Source organism: Protopterus annectens, chromosome 1.part2 (assembly GCF_019279795.1).
Source record: "Protopterus annectens isolate FY-2018-M chromosome 1.part2, PAN1.0, whole genome shotgun sequence".
In the NCBI taxonomy this organism is placed as follows: Eukaryota; Metazoa; Chordata; order Ceratodontiformes; family Protopteridae; genus Protopterus; species Protopterus annectens.
The window spans coordinates 1,007,777,284-1,007,796,760 of NC_056727.1; positions in this window are offsets into that span (position 1 = coordinate 1,007,777,284).

Here is a 19,477-nt window from a genome sequence, read left to right on the forward strand (position 1 = left end):
TAGCTAAAACTCTGGAAACACATACACAGATACCTGACTGGCAACTTTACCACTGGGAGTATATACAATAACATAGAATACCACCACAACCTGCACATTAAATACCCAATAGGGTTCTGTACAACAGTGTATCCCAGCATATAGGAAAGTATGCATCACTGGAACACAAGTGTTATAACATATGCATTATCATGTTCAGTGAAGTGACCCAAGCAGTAGGACACATGCTGTGTGTTGCAAGGCCTACTGATAGGTCCCACCATCACATATTGATGTGACAAACATATTTTGCAGCATGAATGACTAACTGTACAAACACAGGAATACCCAGTGGCCTGAGGTACATATCAGAGATGTGGCCTATCTTTTCATTGAAGGTGCCCACACAATCCTTCCATTGGCAGCACATGATGACCAGGGTGTGATGTAATAACACCTGACACACATGACAGTTGATCTGGAATCCAAAGCTGACAGCACACAAGGCAAGGATGACTAGCATGACACTACCCAAGTCCTGCCATTGGTGTGGCTGCCGGACCCCATGGCGATTGTACCCCAGCCATGTGAAGCAGTTTGTCACAATTGTATGTGGGTGTCATAACAGAGACACATCACAGCACATTAGTCCCAGCAAAGTCCCAAATGTTGCAATACCTATATGCAGGCATACATACAGTCCACAAGGTTTATGTGCTCTGTTCTAGCATGGCATGCAGGAGTTTCTTGTACAGGCTGTAAGCTGATGCATAGATTTGTTATAGTTGCAGCAGCCCCTATCATTGTGTCAGTTAAAATCCCCAGTCTGTAACCCAACAGTGTTAAGGTTATGCTGGAAAACTGGCTTGTTGGGTGTCAATCTATTTTATACACCCTGTTGATGGTCCTTCATGTGGGATTGGCCAATTCTGATACAGTTCACTTGGTTGGAGTATATTTTTCCACATTTAATTGCCCCAGTTTATTGGGCAAAGTGCAGCTATGTACAGCAGCATGCTGCATAGCTTAGATATGCATAATACATTCAATGAAATGTTTCTGGTTCCTAGGAATAGCTGTCTGGCTCCTGATTAGTCCATGGGTGATCCCTTTACATCCACAAGCTAAGCTACATGCACTCAAGTGGTGCGCTGCTCACACATGTGCAGTTCAGTGAAAACTAGTGTAGATCTGTCCTGACATGCCCCCTTGCTCTCATGCACTACCCTGCTGTTGTAAACACCGTATAGGGTCCTACAAGATGTAACTGATTGTTCCTCAGTGAGGGTTTGTGCAATTCAATAAACCTAGTCTTTTTCCCCTCATTTGCATACTGATCCATGCTGCCATTCCAGATACTACGTAGTTCGTGACTGTGTAGGTAGCTTCACTGCACAACAGCACAGATATACACACTGGATGCATGGAATTCCCATGCTTTTCTATAATTTTGCATGTACGTGTTTTTCTAATTTTTTTTTTTTTTTTTTAATAAAGCATATTTGTGCATTGCGGTGCTTAGCATTATTCCTCTTTTAACACATCCTGGGTTATCCTTTACCCTTCGTTGAGTGTGCTGTCTCTTTTTCAGTGGAGTTCTGTCCATATTTGTGGACATTTCACTCCATTTATTTCCATGTAGAGCCATGTACACGGATCTTTTCCGAGTACATCACAGACATGGACACGGTCTTGAAATTGCTGTGGAATGCTTTGTTGGATCACTCCACAGCTTCATGTGCATGAAATTCGTCTGGTTAAAGCCCTAATTTGCATTTCACTACCATGTCCATGTTTGCACATGTGTGCGTGTGAATGTGTATCACTACATGGACTTTATTGAATCACAAATTATTCATGGCCATGTGCACTTCGCAGCATGATACACACACTTTGTGTAAGCTTTGTTGAATTAACCTCTATATCTTTAACCAGCCTGTCTGTTTACAGTCCATCTGAACTGCTATGTTACTATTTTATCTATATAATAAATATTTTTTAATCACATGCATCATATGAACTCCCGCTCATCTGCATATCTGTAGGTTTTACCAGTCAGATTTCTCCGACATTAATATAGTGTTCACTGGGTACCTCTTTTGCTTACTTTGACTAAGGATTGTTTTATTACTCACAGCCATCATATTCTGTCTGGCTAAGCTATTTCAAGTGTTTTCTGAATATTTTTAATTATAATTAGGTCTCTTTGCATTTAATAAGATTTACTAGTGCAAGTTAAGTGCTCATAATATCAGTTAACTGGTAGATGCTCTAAGTCAAAAATATGTGTGCCACCACTGCAACACTGACACAAGCTAACTTTTGGCAGACATTTAAGACTATGTTACTATGCTATAAACTTATTTTATTAATGTACGTTGGCTTTTAACTACTGTATTGCAGCAACCTTTTAAGACTATGTTAGTTTTAATGTAATCCATTTTTGTTTTACTGCTATATTTTAGGCTGGGTTTATATAGGTTACCACAAATCTGTACACTTTGTGTGCCCTTTCTAAACTCAAGAACAGCACTACTGCAATGCTTGTGTCATCTATTCACTCATAACTCATTATAACCGGTGCACCTCCAGGTGTTTCTGCAGTTACTTCCTACTGACACCTCTAGGCATCAAATATTGCTTATTCATATTTGCATCAATAATTCCAAAACCATGCTACATACAATGTATCAGAAGATTTCATCTTAAAGCTAACATAATGGCAAACACAATTGTATTGATATTTGACCTCTGTTTAATGCACCTAAAGATATATTGAATATCATTTGTTTAAAGTTTATTTCTATTGTAATAATTTTCATATTTCTCTAAATATCTCAACATTCAGGTAACAAGCAGAACTGTATAGCCTCATGTGAAATCTTACAGTTGCATGCAGAAAATTCTGCTTGCAGTATGTTTTATACTTGAATGGTTGCTGAGATATCATAAGCTGTTTATACAAATTACAACATTCATATTCACTGTCTTTATTTTGGCTTATAAAATCCAGTTTAAACCTTGGAACTGTATGACTACACCAATATAAAGATTAACTTACCCTGAATAGTTTGCTATTTACAGTTTTCACATATGGTTCCAGAGATGTAAATAGTTGTTTGAACTGTAAGCTGATCATTTTATTTTTCAAAGGCTCAAGCCACACCTACTAGGAGTTAAAAGTACACACTCAAAAGAGCTGTTCTGGTGTGAATGAGCTAAAGGTTGCACTAAGTGTACACATAGTGTACTCTTTGTAGTAATCTTTATGAATTTTTATTGTAGTAACTTTAAAACGATTGTACATTCCTGTGACCATTTTTGATAGATAGATAACAAAGAAACCTCACCTACTCTTCTAGTGGAAGAGAAATAATTAGAGATCTATGTATATAATTGGTTTGCAAAACCCAATAACTGTTTCTGGGGCTTTTATATCATGCAGCCAGTTACATTTCATCACTGAGTCATTAGCTGATCTGTAGTTGGCCTTGTAGAACTTTTTATGGGACATTGTAAATTTATGACTGTATCAAGGACACTACGTTTTTTTTTTTTAAATACAAGAGTGATAGACATATCCATGGGATATAAATGCTCTAGCTGAAGCTTTTACATTTTTATGGACAGATATAGGGCCCAAATTATACTTATGCTAGTTAGAAACTATAAATAAACCAATTACATTGCATGATCCACTGAAGAGTTTAATAACTTTGGATCACTCATTCTCTTTGATAAAAAAATGTTGCCAGGTACTTTTTTAATAGTTTAAGTCTCCCACAAGTAGATGAAGGGAGATGAACCAATTATTCCAGACAGCTTGTAAATGATTTCACAAATGTCTCATTATCTTCTTTACTTAAGCTTGTAATGTGATATCATTTAATACTGCAGGTATCATCATTTTAAATAGTGGTCTAACATCTAACAAAACTGCCTCACAACCTCAAAAGATGTTCTTAACATGCATAAATCCCCACCACCAGGTCTATTTGTTCTGTAGTTAAGATCATTTATGTTGCCAAGAGCAATAACATATTTTTTTTGTAATAAATCAAATCTTAGTTACTAATGTGCTGTCTTTATTTTTTCTTGATAAATAAGGAATTAAGGTTCGGGTTCTTGCTGAGACCATTTGCAATGCAGACTATCCTTTATAGTTTGTCCATATTAGATTTTAAGTCAGCAGACGCTAGAGAGGGAGTCTCAAAAAATGAATAAATAAATACAACAGAGATCTGCAACTCTGTGAGAGTGAAACCTGTTACCATCATATAAGTATCACAATTGTCCAACAAAATTAAAACCAGCCTGAGTAATCACCAGCAATAATGTGAATTATACCTCATGTAAGAAGCCTGTTTTCTTTTTTGTTATCGCTCACAAGGAAACATGGGGACTCCTTCAATATAATACAATGGTACTCATCTAAACCTAAGCTCTTATCTCACATTAACATCTCACATTTTATGGTTTTACCTATACTTAAGGACATACTCCTCAAATCATTAATACTTACTTGCAAGGTCGTGTTCAGCGAGACATAAACCAAGAACCTTGAGAAACTCCAAGATGTAGCTACAAACCAGGCCCCAGAGACCACCGGTAAACACCATAAACTTTATTGTATAAAAACCAAAATTAAGCACGTTCAATGAGTATAACCACAACTTCATCAGAATAGAAAAATTCATTGCAGTGCTCACATTTAAATACTCCTCTTCCAGTCACATGATTAATCAAGACCAATCAAAGCCCTCCTCAGTTACAAAGTCATTTGCAATAAGTATGAGTTCACAAAATAAGTTTAATGAAACATGCACTTTAAAAAAAAGAAGAAAAAGACAGATTTCACATAACCCAGAAAAAATGTTACACATCATATGAACATAACCTTAAAACACTAGCCAGAGATAGTCCATCATTCAAACCTGATGATATTTGAGTATTTAATCTAATTTGTCATTTAAGTTCACACAGCTGAAGTAAATCATCCTAAGGTTCCCCTCTACTATTCTTTGTGACAGTATCTAAATAAAAAAATAGAAACTTGTGAGTAAGGAATTTCGATAAATGTCTAAATAAAGCATTAGAATTATTTTATTTTTTTTACATCCAAAAAATGCTCATATATTCTATCGCAACATTTTCTTTTGTTTTTTCCTACATAGGAACCACCACAATCTTGAAACTTGACTAGGTAGACTATGTAAGAAATGTTGCAATTCCAATAAAAATCAGAAAAAAATGTTCAACCATTTAATCATCACAAAGTCTTTCTGTAATATATGTTTGCATTGAGTGCAAAAAACACACTTAAACGTGTCCCTCTTTTTATTTGTTAATGTCCCCTTACTTTCTCAATTTTGACCTTCAAGGTAAGGTTTTAGTGATTTACCTTTCCTAAATACCATACAAGGTCCTGCACCCACTGTTTCTACAGCATTTTGGTAACAACTGAAAATTTTCCAATTATCTTTCACAATTTTCAGAATGTGGTTATTGCCAGTCATGCATGTGGTGACAAAACTGTCTTGGAAGACATTGGTGTTTACATCTGTGTCCCTATTATATTTGAATGGCTCCTGGGCTTCTTTCTTTGGTGTTTAACTTTATCACAAATAGTGACAACTAGCTCAGTTGGATAACCTCTAGATGTAAACATTGTATCCAATTTTTGACTCTCTACCTGGAACTGTTCATCCTCTGATACCATATGTGCTAAACACACAACTTGCCCTTTCGCTATTCCTTTTTTGTTTTTCAGGATGACAATTCATGTAATGTATCATACTATTAGAATATGTACTTTTCCTAAAAATGTTACTTATGATTCTCTGTTGGGCAACATCCTTATTGATTTCAACATGTAGGTAGTGCATGTGTGATGAATCAAAAGTATAAGTACATTTCAAAAAACTAGATGTTGAATTCAAGTACTCTACAGATTTTGTAGCTCACATAAGCTCACTTCTCAGGCAATAAAAATGTCATCTAGTAAACAGACAGACATAAAGGGACTACAGTGGTTCCCTGGAACTTTTGAAAAATGTATTCTTGTTCCCAATGTAATATGGCGATGTTCACAAATATTTTTCACGAAAAAAACAAACAGCAAAAAATAAATAAATAAATAAATAAATAAATAAACATGTATATGCAGGGGGACAAGCCCCCCTGCATCCCCAGACCCCACTACTTATATATTCTAACTCCCAAGATCACACTTTAGTGGGGAAAAGGTAGTATTCCCTTATCCTCACTGTGCCGCTAACTTCAACAGCAACCTCGCTGCCTGTTCTGTGACATGTTTTTTTGCAAAAGTGCATTTTCAGAAAAATGCACTTTTGCAAAAATGTAGTTGGTAGTTTGATTTTCGTAGAAACATAAATTCAGTGGGTCAAAGTAGACTTATACACACACAGACACACATACACATAAATATATATATATATATATATATATATATATATATATATATATATATAGACATATATATATATATATATATATATATATATATATATATATATATATATATACATAGATGTATAGGTGTAGATAGATATAGATAGAAATATGTTATCTATTGCTGTCTTAGCTCCAGATTGCCCTGCATTACTATCATGGAAAATACAATGACCCTTAGGGGAAATGTGTAAATAGATAGACTTTACATATTAACAAAAGCAAGGTCAGAAAGGAGAGAGCTGCTAATGTGCATATTAGTATCACAGTTGTCCAACAAAATTAAAACCAGCCTGGGTAATCACTACTCTAACTCTGCTCAAAAAAAAAAAAAATTATAGATATATTGTTACTCTTATTACCTGTGTTTTTAGCTGTCTCCGCATATTTAATTACATAAACTGTACAATGTTTAACCCCATCAAATGTATATGTATATCCTCACCTTTGTGTAATCTGTATGTGGAGCTTTTTCTCAATGTTTAACCCCATGTAATGTATATGTATATCCTCATCTTTGTTTAATCTGTATGTGGAGCTTTTCTCCCCAGGACTCCATTGAAAATGGGTTCTTCGAGCCCAATGGACTATCCTGGTTAAACAAATGCAAATAAATAAATAAATAAATAATGATGTGTATTACATCTTTCAGTCCTTCTGCCATTTTAATAAATACCTAGATTATAGATGGTAAAGTAAGTTGGTCTAATACTTACATTTTTAAAAAGATCAAACAAGGTATACAGTCACTGACAGCATTCTATCAATTGTCTTTAGCTGGATTTGAAGTCATGAAAAGGTTGGTGTTGATGAAAATTAATATAAATTATTCTGGGAGTCTGTCCTTATGCTGTTTATAAACATTGCTGAGCATCCGAGTAAGAAAGCTGTAACAAGGGGCTTGAAAGATTGCAATAGTTTGCAAAAAGAATCATATTAAATGATAATCAGCAGAATACAGGTGTATGTGCTGCCTGTCATAATAAAAACATCTTACTCCACCGAATTAGGTATCTCTTAGTTATAAGAACCACAATGAGATAACTCAGAGAAAACACCAGCTCTTAATTAAAGGTAGACAGAGCAACTTCTTCAAGTAGAATGCTGCTGCACGACCAGTTTCCAATTGTGGGTGTCCAGCCACTAGTCATGAAACAAGTAACATTTTGAATAAAATATGCTTACACAATTCGAAATATAAAGTGTGGCTTCAACAAAATAATAAACTATTTTTAAGATTTCCAGTTACAGAAAAAGCAAGATTGACCATAAGCAGTATTTATGCTACACTATCATTCAAAACAGTGTTGTTACAATAAGCTAAAAACTAGTTTATATCTTCTTTTCTTCCAAATTACATACTGGTCACAAAATTATTCTTATTCCTTGTTGCTGAGTAGTTCTTAAGAGTATGGAAACTTATCTTGAACGTAATCATAAGGAGTTGCTACTGTTCATGTTAGCTCTTGAAAGATTTAATCTGTTCCTTGATATAGCTAAAGAGGACTGTTTAAATGTACATGTAGTTAAGTATACATAAGCAAAGCTAAAAGGCATAGCATGCCAACATGAATAGGCATTAGCAAGCAAAGAACATACATCTTTAGTGTTAGTGAATAAACTGGTAGCACACTTGGTTTTCATGCTTCCAGACCACAGGACTGTGGGTTCTATTCCCATACCAGATGCTTGGATTTACTTGCTCATACTGACTCCATAATAAAGCATAAGGGGTGTTTGCACTCCTGAGTTTGTTGTCTTTCATGTGTCATAAAAACTAAGGGCCCATCTGCTTGAGTTGGTAAAAAGTCAGCTGGAGATAAAAAAATCCCATGGCACTTATTTAAAAGCATAGGCTCTGTTTAAAATGTATTTTACAATATAAATAAAAAATTGACCTTATATACACAATCATTTTTGTAATATTTTGTATAAAATACTTATATACATTATGCTCCTTTAACCTCATATTTTATTCCAAAACCAAAGTTTTAATTGCTCTAAAATATATATATCACAATTCTAACTGAAAAAAATACAGCGTTGTTTTTATATCCTCCATAAATTACTTATTTCTATCCTGTACATCATATCATTCAGTTTGTTTTTGTAAAACCCATGCTAAATGCTCTCCATACTAATTCCTAGTTTATTGCCTATCAGTAACACATTTTGCACTAACATTAATAAAAACTTCTATTCTATTGTAGTGTTTAAAGGTATGTTTGAGTATTTCTTCCATATAATACTCCAGAACAAAACTCAACCTTTCTTTTTTCTGTTTGTATTTCATATTTCCTTTTACTGGTAGCAGGAGTGGCCTTAGGTCAACTGGTGCCCTAGGTAAAAGAGCTCTATGGCACCCCCTCACACCACCTGGTGCCCCCATCCTGGTCTACCTATACCAAATAAATACTGTAAAACACCCTGCTAAAGCGGAGCCCTAGGCGGCTGCCTAGTTGGCCTATGCCTAAGGCCTGCTATGCTGGTAGTGTCGCAATGACAATCTCCACTTAAAATCATGCAATTTATTCTACCACATTTCTCAACAGTTTGGTGTCCTTTATAAATCTCTCTCTGTTTTTCTTTCTTCCACTGCTTAGAATCCATTTGTCAAATAACACTGATTCATTATATTTTTGTACCTTTTTAATTTCTTTAGCCTTAACATTTTTTTGTATAATTTTCCATTCTTTTCATAATAATACATGTCCTTTTAATATAATTTTTTCTTGCAAATTCAATACCCAAAAACCTTTATAATTTAATTTTAGTATCTTACTTAAAACTGAATTCAGAATTATTTTTTTATCCTTCAATATACAGAATAGGTGTAAAAAACAGACCAGTGTATGTAGCAACCTGAAACCAGTGTTGGGAGGGTGGCCTAATGGTTAAGGTGTTTGCCTTACAAACACAAGATGCAATGTTTGAATCTCACAAAGGGTAATTGGCTAGGCTTAAAATGCCTCACAAGGGCAGTTAGCTTAGTACTAATCTATTCCTATTAATTTCTATACCAGTATACAGAATTCCCCTTTTTATGGGATTTTGCTAGAATACCCCTAGAAGAGAGAAAAACAATTACTCTATTTTTGCAGTTCTGCTAGTAAACTACATATCCTTCCGAATCAATTAAATCTACTTAAAATAAAATTATATTATTATGTAACTAAACCTTTTTCCACTCAAGATACCTTTAATGCTCTTTACATTGCAATTACTGCTTTAGCTTTTTTAATCTATCTATCCAAAACTGTCATTCCGATATCACTTGATCCAAAATTTTTTCGCAATGTTTTATTTTCAGATGTGTACAAAAGTGAGGCACAAATATATTCAGCTCTTTGGACTAATCCTAACAATACATGTATTTGACATTTATGAATGCTATTGATTATGTAGTATTCTAAAAGGTATCCATTTAAAATGTTCAAACACAATTGAGTGAGTCCCAAAACAGTGAGACTGAATGGCTGAAAAAGCAAACTTACATAGACCAAGACTGAGATGGTCTTTTCTCAGAATACTCACCTTTCTCTGAAGTATGGTAATCTCAGAGTTGGTGTATATCACTCTCTCTCTCTCTCTCTATATATATATATATATATATATATATATATATATATATATATATATATATATATATATATATATATATGTATATATCATCACAAAAGGGTTCTCATCCAGGAAAAAAGAGGTAATTGTTCACCTCTACTCAACACTCATTAGACCCATTATAGAGTACAATGCCCCTTTTGGAATGTAAGTCACATGACATCTGCAGCAGCTGGAAAGGCCACAGAAGTACCTCACAAAGAGGATTACTGGCCTCAAATATATGCCCTACACTGACCATCTCAAAACACTCCAGCTTTACTCCGTAGCATATCGCCTACTCCGAGATCATCTCTGCCTAACATATAAAGCTATGTCAAACCCAGAGCTGTCGGACATGCTGCACCTAAAGAAATCCAAATCCCTCCGAGCTACATGCTCTAGGGACCTAAACCTTGTGACCACAACAAACAGGACATGCTGGAGGGATAGATTCCTGTCCCAGAGACTTCCCATACTCTGGAACAAGCTACACATCTATGTCAAGCAAAGCTCCTCATTAGCACTCTTCAAGAAAAGTCTTAATGAGTGGATGGGAAATAGGAAATACACCCTGGGGATCACTTCTGTGGCTCTGATTGACAGGGGCACAAGAAAATAACTTTCTTGTGTGACGTAAGCCAGGAAACCTTGTTAGCTAGGCTTACTTAGGCCCTTGGGCTAATAGCCTAATAGCCTAGTACATATCTATGAACATATATATATATATATATATATATATATATATATATATATATATATATATATATATATATATATATATATATATATATATATATATATATATATATATATATATATATATATATATATATATATATATATATATATATATATATATAGGTTCCCTATTATATGATCAAAGACACATCTTGATCAAACTTGAAAGCATGAAACGGAAAAATACTGAAATAGCATGTAAGCGGATTATTTCCCTGGGAAAGAAATTGCTTGGCTACCTTCATTATTTTGCCATTTTTCGTCACTGTAGTGTGATCTCAGAGTTGGTATATTTAAGTAGGGTGGTGTGAGGAGCACAGTCATTTTTGGAACAGCTAAGTTCTAAGTTCTAAGTGCTCAGGATTGTAAGCTTTCACTTACATGGGGTCGATAAATCAGCATTCATTTTTTTAAGCATTCGCTGATTTAATATAGACCTATATATCTATATCTATCTATATATATATATATATATATATATATATATATATATATATATACATATTATATATATAACATCTAATTTCATAACATTGAGACCAGAACATCTAAGACCCCATAACATCAAATTTCATAACATCTAACACTACAAATCACAAGAAAATAACATCCCCTCCACATATAATGACACCAAACTACCAAAACACTTTTTACTAAGTTTCTGCATGGAGGCAAGCCCTGCTGCATCCCCAATGTGGGGGACTTTGCCCCTACACCCCCTGTAAATTAAATATACCAACTCCAAGATCTCACTACAGTGAGAAAAAGTTAATTTCCTAACCCCACTGTATCAAGCCCCCCCCCCCCACAGAAACATAATAAAAAGTGTATTTGGTGTCATGGTATGCCGTTATATGTGGAGGGGATGTTATTTTCATGTGATTTGTACTGTTAGATGTTATGAAATTTAGTGTTATGGGTTTTAGATGTTTTGGGTTTTAGATGTTCTGGTCTCAATGTTATGAAATTAGATGCTATGGGTTTTAGATGTTTTGAAGGGAACCTATATATATATATATATATATATATATATATATATATATATATATATATATATATATATATATATATATATATATATATATATATATATATATATATATATATATATATATATCCTGGGATGTGGGGGTGAAGTGAAAAAAAGAAACTTAAAGGAAAAGAGTGCGTTTTGAGATTTTTCGGGATTTTCAATCTTTTTTTTCAGGAAGTTGGTACTTGGCATTCTGAATTTTGACATTTTACTATTGATCCAGTCTAAACACAAGTCTGCCATTACACACAGTGGATTTTTAACTTTCACCCTTGTATTGGATATTGGGTTGTAGTAACACTTTTAAAGGAACAGCAAAACTCTTATCCAACGGGACCTGGCTATTGTCAGTTCAAGCACTTCAGGTTTGTTTTCTGGAACATGGATTCCAGGTTGCGACGTATCAGGAAGTACTTGAATATACTTACGGTTTCCTCTAACTATGGCACTATCTTCTGTTTGCAGTATGCAGGTTTTTTTTCTTTCTTTTTTCTGCATTTCAGTACCTATGATTTCCATTTTTTTCCACTCTAACTTTAGATATATTGATTAGCTTCGCTGAATGATATGTAGTGGTTGCATAGAATCAGATTTTTCTTTTTGCAAAGCTTTAAATCTCTGGTCATAATCATGCAGAACCTTTTTAGGCTCAATATTTGACTCTAGCATTGGCAAGTAAGCACTTATTTGTCTTCAGTTATTAACTGTGAAGGACTTACTCCTGCAGTACTGTGTTGTGTAGCTGAATGTGACATGAGAACTCCAAGAGGATCAGCTTGCCTCAGTAACTTTTTAGCTGTTTGAACTGCTTTTTCTGAATCAGACTTTGACTGAGGACAATGAGTATGTGATGCAGTATGTGTAAAACCACAGTCAGCAGCAAATGGTTGGAACTCCGTCAACATAAACTGTGTACCATTGTCAGTAATCAGTTTCACACATTTTCTGTATCTTGTGGACATGGTCTGGCACCTGACTGTCATTTTTGGCTTACAGTGGCTGATATATATATATTTTTATATCACAAGATAGTCCACTGCCATGATGTAACTTTTGCCATTGAACTTGTACATCAGCAGCTATCCTTTGCCAAAGGCTTTGTGTTAATGGCATTGGATTAATGGCTCTGTTCTGTGAGATGTTTTATGAACAGTGCTGGCACTTTTTATCTTTGTTGATGTCTGACCATCAAGTTGACATTTTGGTTATTTCTTGACATTTAATCAATCCTTGATGACCTTTATGTACCTGACACAGCACTTTACCAGACTATGATGAGGGCACTGCAACTCCATCCTGATACACCAATAAGCCATTATGTCCTCATACTTGTGTTCTAACTTTGTAGTTCCTATACGCATGTTGTGTTTGTTCTAGCAGTTTGGTCATCTGTCTCAGATATATTGAATAACAGTTTGTAACTTATGATCACTCCTGATATCTTGCTTTAGCTTTGTAATTTTTTGGTAATCATAGGTCTGGTTATCACTGTGCTCGGCGCAAAGGTGGAAATATCTTTTTGGCATTTATAAGACCTTTTAGATAACATGACTTTATGTAATTGTTTTCCAGGCCCAAGTTCTGCTCTGGCATTGAATCTTCTCAGTTGCTTTAAGTGTTACAGGCAACGGGGCAACACTTTGCCTAGATTGTAAGAATTAATCAGTATAACCATGGTTTGTGGTTAATCTGAAGCTGGAAACTGCATAGCCCCAGTAGGTATCTGGAGAATTTCTGACATGCCCACACATATTTTCAAGTCACTCTTTCCCAGTCTGCAAATATTTCTGTTCAACCTTAATTGACCTTCTGGAACAACAGGCAAAAGGACACAACACATGTAGTAATGCTGCAACTATGCCATAGCTACTCACATCAGCCCTCACTACTGCTGGGGGTAGTGACATCATAATGTGCTAGCATCATTGCCATTGAGAGTATTTCTTTTCCACTGATGAAAGCTTGGGTTTGAGCATTACAACAATGGTCAGTATATATCTTCTTTTAGCAGGTGTGTAAATGGACTAGTACAGGTGGCAGCCTAGCACTAGCTCACCAAAGAAGTAAATCATACCTCAGGCTTGTCTGAATTCAATTACACAAGGAGCACTTTTTTATTCAGTTATTGCTCCTTCCTTGCTTGCATTTGGTCTGATCCGACTAGCAAATTTACTATGACCAAAGTTGTGGAGCACAGTCTTTCCAAAACAGCATTTGTTTTGCTTTAGTTTTAAAACTGAATTTTTAATAGTTTGGAGCACTGCCTTAAATCCCAAATCATGTCTTTCTTTATCTGGATCAAATGTTATTATGGCAGCCATAACAGCAATATTACCATCATACCCATTGAGCAAGTGAGACATTTATGTGGAAAGATTACCTGTGCTGAGATTATATCAAATGGCAGCCTCTAGCTTAATGAATGATGTTAACTTTTGACTTTGTTCGTCTTCTCTGACAAACTTCTCTGGAATTTATTCTAATATTGGTAAAAAGAACCTCTGTCACACAACTGCATCATTAATCCCCTTTAAATCAACACATATTCATACACTGCTAGTTTTCTTTATTACTGTAACCTTCAGCTCACACCATTTACTCAATTTAGTTGTGCTTTCTATTATGCCAAGGATTTTCATTCCTTTGAGTTCTGCCTCTGTTTTAGAGAGCATAGAAAATTTACTTCCCTGGATGTTGTCAGAGTATATGGAACAGCAATCAGTTTAAAATTAAACTTTACTCATTCAAAATTAATTAGACTGCTTTCACCAGACATATCCACTCAGGTTTTATTAATTCTGGCTAAAAAACCCATCTCACATGCCACAGTTCAAAAGAGCTGATTATTTATATACAGGCCATTTAACACATACATTTAGAACTCAGAACTTGTGCACCTTGCATGTATGCATGAGTAGAAATTTAACAGTACACATTAGGTTTCCCTGCAGATATGCATTTCTGTTTTTGCTTCATACAGCTGTAGTCACTTTGAGAAAATTCTACAGCTAACATAAAATATGACAGTAACATCAGTCCCACGTTAGCTTGAAATTTACCTGGGTTCCATGGGTAATAATGGACATCAGCTGGGTATAACAGCCCTGTGTTTCTTATGCTTAGTCAAACACTTTGCTTGTGCTGAGCTGATGAGGTCATAACAAGGCCGAAATATGCATATCCACAGCTAGTGGGGTTTGGCTTTATTGGCCTGAAATTGTCAATTAAAACGATGAAACAAGTCATGGGCATTCAGAATTGCCAATTAGCTGAAACACCTGATGTTCATAAGGGTCATTTGCATATATCCCATGTGCCTCTAATACAAGAAGTTTGGGAGGTCACTCAGTGGAAGTTCTAGCTTTACTGGAGTTTTCATTTTGTTTTTACTGATGGGTTCCATGGGTAGGAAGCTTCATTTTCCAGTTTGCTTCAGCACCAGATTTAGTAGACACTGAACCCAGGAAAATGTTTTCTGAACATTATTTTTGGAGTTATTCACAGAAGTAACCCCTTTAGATAGCTTTGTCCTTCAAATGACAACAAAATGGTCAAGCCTTTTATACTTTCTGCCTCCTGCTGCATTTTGCTTTGGCTCACTTTACATGCACCTTACTTCTTGTGCACATATATTTACTTAGACAAGTATTAGGTCTCTTTTTGAACTTGCAATTTTCTGTGCATTTTATGTCACGTGTATCATTTGTTATATTTATATTAACATTGTGTTCTTTACAAAGATTGCCTCTATGACGATTTGCATGGTCATTTCTAAAGTTAATTTCACTTCCACTTGTAACTTTTGGGACATTTAATTTCATCCAGGCAATAAAAGGCTGTTCTCTCTCTCTCATTTTTTTCACTTTCTGTGCCATTAGACCAATGGTTTTCTGATCAGACAAGTGTCTTACAAAAGTTTCAAAACATCCATTCATCCTTGACTTGCACATATCCTGTAGATGCTGTCCATCCTCATCTGGGCCCACAACGTGTGACTGCTGTTGCCATTCAGCATCACTTTCTAATGATGCTACCCTGACTCTGTTGGAAGTTATCAGAGAAGAAACTCATGCTATCTGACATTCATTCACTTTCTTTCACTTTGTCACCCCTATCCTTTGCCATTTTCAGTCTGCACATGTGGTTCAGCCATAGTTTTTAATACAGCACTATCTGGTAATCCTTCAGTATTAAATTCAGTTACTATACCTCATTCTTTTCCTGCATGCTTTCATTCTGCCATCACTTCCTCCTCCTCAACAAACTTCTCAACCATCTTGGATCTTTGTTCCTTCATTCTCCTGACAGGAAGCACTTCACCAGCACCCTTGCCAGAAACTATAGGGGAATCTCCCTAATGCAGTGGCCAAATTTCCTATAGACAGTATAAATACCATCTTAGTTCTCTCGTGAAAGCAGGCTATAGACATAGTGAGAATAACCTAGTCAAGTACATGCAGACAGACAGACAAAACACAAGCAGACAAATAAAAACAAAGTACATAAAGATATTCAAGCTGATGATCCTAGCCTATTTCCTGATAGCAATTTGAGCACTTTAATTTCAGGACATAATCTGCAGGACTCCAAAGGAGATTTACTTTGAATAATAGCCTGTGAGGGTAAATTGTCTTGATCTCTGCGTATACAAATTAGCTGGAGACCCACATCTACACATACAATTTTATAGAAAATGCACTTGGATTAACAATTGCCAGTATGTCTTAACTTTCACCCAGACACAGTAAGAGATATATGATGTAATCCCAAGGTTTGAAAAGTTTCTGTATCATTTCAGACCTGTAGCATTTTTGAAATATTGTGGAGATTTGAAAAAGGATTTTCTTAGGATAAAATATGAGCCTGCTTTCTTTGTTGAAGTGCTCAAACTGGTAGTTAGCAGCAGGAAAAGTAATGTAGAGACACATGTTTCCTCTTGATTTACATTTAAAGAGGGTAAACACAGGAAAACTACACTGTTCTTGGAAGGAAACCAGAAGCTACAAAATATATCAGGGCTATGGCTGTGTCATTCTCTGTCAGTTCTTGCGACATGAGCAAATTTATTTTGAACAGTTGGAAAGATGTTCAAGGAATGTCCAAACCAAGGTTTGTGAATAAGAAATACAAAAGCAATATACATCTACTAAATAGCTAAAGTATAATTCATGGACTGTTCCAAACATTGTCCCATTGACTGTTCTGTACAGTAATTACGTACGGTCATATTTTCAGCAACAGCAATTCCTTTATCAGTAAGTAAAAATGGCATTAAGGAAAAAAAGTTCATGTTCTGCTACAGGAATTATTTTTATAGCCTGACTCCTACAATGGAAAATCATTCAGAAATTTGACAAGATTATTTACCAATGCCATTATGCATTAAGGAGCAGTAACAAAAAAAAATAAAATAAATAAAATAAAATCTCTTTATAGACATTCTGCCAACACAGGTTATTGAGTAGAATATACCTTTTATGTGCTGGGCTGCATGTTCCAGTCAGATAAACTATGAGACTGCGAATCCACTATTGATGCCATTACTGAATCCAAAGAACAACTACAAGTTAGATTTGATGTGTGGAACCAATTAGTGTGGAGTAAGTATTCTTATCTTAAGAGGGTCCTCAAACTCTACAAACTACCCATAAAAAGATACACAGTTTAAGAAAAGAAGGAGGAGGCAGTGATGTAAAGGGATAAATGCAATGTTCTGAGTTTGGGTGCAGGCCTGTGCATCTCAGATGCTGGTAGGCAAGGATGGTTGCATCTATCCCAGGGGGAACACATACTTGAGACCGCCTTGAGGGTGATCCCTTTCAGATGTTGGGGATATGCAGAGGGTGTATAATCCTTAGTGAAATCAGCAGAAGCTATGGGTTGAGTTGCAGCACAGTTGGGATGATATCCCAGCATGTACCCATTACACATATATGCCCAGACATTAATGGATGTGACTGGGAAGAGATGATAGGATATAAGCAGAAAACACTCCTCAAAAGCAACATGATGCTACAACAGGACCACTGTCTTCTCACTGGACCTGATCATAGATCAGAGTAATCTGTGGGGTGTAAGGAGTGCCAAGTAGACCCAGTGGGAGCTCATAGTCATCTGTGAGGAGCAAAACAACAGTATTCTACAATTTTCAGATGGCAGAACACCTTGCCCCCCCCCCCATCAATTTTGGAACTTCTAAGAGTAGACAACCAAAGGTCTTTGGAAAAATGTTTTATTTAGTATACATTGCACACATGTTAGGCCTGGAACTCCTTTCTTTATCCCACCCCCAGGGATACTTTGCTTTCCACTAGATGCATGCAAGGAACAAGAAATATTGTGATTTCATCAGGAGAGGTCAATGGTGGTCCACCACTGGTAGCATCCCTCAATCTCTCATATCATTGTAACTTGTTGGCTGCCATGGATGATCATGTCAGAGAAGCATAATTGACAGACCTCATGGGATCTATTGTGACCTACAACCACATTTATCATGTTGATGATGTCAGCCCACACTTCATTCCTCCATACTGTGTTCCCTTCACATCCAAGGATTCTCCATCCATGTTGTCACAGTGCATCTAGTATGATGTAATTTTCCTGTGGGGAGAAATGGCTGCCCCAAGGTCTGTTTGACATTTCTGAGACAGGTATATGCACACAATCATATTCCTATTGGAGCCTAGTCATGCGGATGCTTATGCGGACAAAGAAAATGGCACCATACCACAGGAGTCTGTATGTACTGCACATTAAAATACTACACAAATTATCAACTGAACAACCTATGGAAAGCATCAAGAAACCTCAGTGTCAGTAGGCAGTCCACAGATAGTACTGATCCTTTTTATATTGAGCCAGTAGTTAAAAGACTTGTGTTAAGAACCATCAGTGAAGAAATAGCCGTAAAAGAAAAAGGACACAGTATATATGGATACTGTGGGAAATGGTAGAATCTGTAAGTGTTTGTACATACACCACAGAGTGTATGAGGTTACCCGTAAGACATATGACAATCCTTAAATCTGTCTTTATGTACTGTTCACTTTTGCTATGTAAATCTATATATACAAATGCATATGGAAAATTAATGTTTGTCCTTATTGCAGATGGCAATACCTGTATACGTAAAGTAAATCAAACAGCCCTCCAGTAAGTTACGAGCATTTGTCTTAAAGCACACATTTTTAATGAAAATAACTCTAAATAGGTACATTTGAGAATGAGTAATTCTAACAGAGGTAATATTCCCCAAACAGAAAGGCTAGCAGGTGGCAATTTACCTTATGAGTTAGCAATGATTTAGATATCATTGAAAGTAATAGCACGTAATGTGCACCTACTTTAAGTACCATCTGCACCTTACATAATTAATGAGGTTCATTAAAATTCCAGGTTTTTGGAGTCCCATTTCTGCATGTTTAGCATATTACCCAATAGCTTGCCATAACGGTAAGGTGCTCCATGCAATTACCCAATAGGTATCGATAAATAGTAAAATGTCTAGCAAATGCCTGTTATCTTACAATAACCTGATGACATAACATAAGCGCCAATTTTAAATTTTGATTTTGATATATTTATAGATCAGGCGATTGCTGCCTGCAAATTGAGTGGGAGCATTTTTCCATTTATATTAAATTTTCCATT